Source organism: Salvelinus sp. IW2-2015, unplaced genomic scaffold, assembly GCF_002910315.2.
Source record: "Salvelinus sp. IW2-2015 unplaced genomic scaffold, ASM291031v2 Un_scaffold3340, whole genome shotgun sequence".
NCBI lineage: Eukaryota > Metazoa > Chordata > Actinopteri > Salmoniformes > Salmonidae > Salvelinus > Salvelinus sp. IW2-2015.
The window spans coordinates 2,253-3,626 of NW_019944624.1; the positions used below are offsets into that span (position 1 = coordinate 2,253).

At 44.1% G+C, this 1,374-nt stretch overlaps 1 long non-coding RNA gene across 1 annotated transcript in view; it reads right to left on the reverse strand.

Annotated features, from left to right (window-relative positions):
- Positions 1-220: 220 nt before the first annotated feature.
- Positions 221-1,374, reverse strand: part of LOC112075692 (uncharacterized) — an 11,443-nt gene continuing 10,289 nt past the window's right edge. The window contains exons 2-3 of the long non-coding RNA XR_002895030.2: positions 843-985; positions 221-455 (exon numbers count right to left, since the gene is read on the reverse strand). This is a non-coding gene — a long non-coding RNA (uncharacterized lncRNA). The remainder of the gene's footprint in view (positions 456-842; positions 986-1,374) is intronic.

The following is a 1,374-nucleotide window of genomic DNA, read 5'->3' on the forward strand; positions in this document are numbered from 1 at the left end:
TGGGTTGTAGTCAGTTTGTAATTGTGTAATGTGTGTTAGCACTACGGTCCTCTCCACCCAGGCCAACTGCCTTCGTTAGACCGTGTGTTGTCAGTGATTAGTTGTGTGCCCTATGTGTGTAGCATAGTTAGCGCATAACGTCCCTCCGCTGTGGTCGCCAGCTATAGTTGTGTATTGGTTTAGCATAGCCGTAGCCCACTTCCCAACCTGGTATTAACGTTAGTTGTGTGTGTCGTCAGTGATAGTTGTGCATGTGTGTAGCATAGGTAGCGGTAACGTTAGTTGTGTGTGTCGTCAGTGATAGTTGTGTGTGTAGTCAGTGATAGTTGTGTACACCTGATGACTCTGTGGATGGTGTTTCTGTAGCGTAGGTGGTCAGCTTGGACGTTAGGGTTGGACAGAGCTCTCTTCAGCTCCCTCACTGTATGCTCTCCGCCCAGGTAAGGCATAGTAGCCTGGACAACAGAATAAGGTACAGGTATTAACTACAGATGAGGCCAGCAGACTGTCTGACACACAGACAGACGCTACTGAAAGGCTATTGATGTTACAAATATACAACTGCCACACACAGAGAGAGAGACAGACACAGKCAGGGGGGTTTGTTAGTTCTCTGGTTTCGAAGGCAGAGAGCCACAGCTATAACGGTTTACAGATAGAGAAAGGCAACGTTGTTAGCTACAGTAGCTAGCGTTAGCTAACTTGGAACGGTGGATAATGTCCAGAATAAACTGGTGTTTGTGTTCCTAGCTAGCGTTAGCTACTCAACATTACCATCCTTTTAGATATTAACGCTGCTTACGTTACATTGTGTTCGGATATTGTGACCTAAAACCACTTACCGTTTAGTCGTCACTTATGGATTATTTCATGAGGGGAAAAAATCGTTCAAATCGCTAGTTTGTTGACATCCGTGTAATACGTCCACCGGTATTCTGCCAGCAGCACAAATGATGACGTCACGGTCGTATGGAAATGAGGAAACCTTCAAAATACAAGCCCGCATTTCAAAACATTGCAACGTGGATAACTCATTCAAAAGCTATTGAATATTTATCAATGTTTACTTGTATTGTGCCAACAAGAAAAGGCAGTAAGAAATTTATGAAAACATTTAAAAAAATACAATGTTGACAACTGGTATGTTGAGAATATTGGGCTGTAGATATAACTTTTCTACCGGTCTCAGCTAAAGTGGGGTGTAGAATACTCAGTAGGGTCTTTACTAACCAAATATGGTTAATTTTGGAGGGGGACTGTGTCACAGGACCTGCTGCTGGCTGGGACACACTGTGGCTGTATCTCAATAGTCTACTAGCTGGGACACACTGTGGCTGTATCTCAATAGTCTACTAGCTGGGACACACTGTGGCT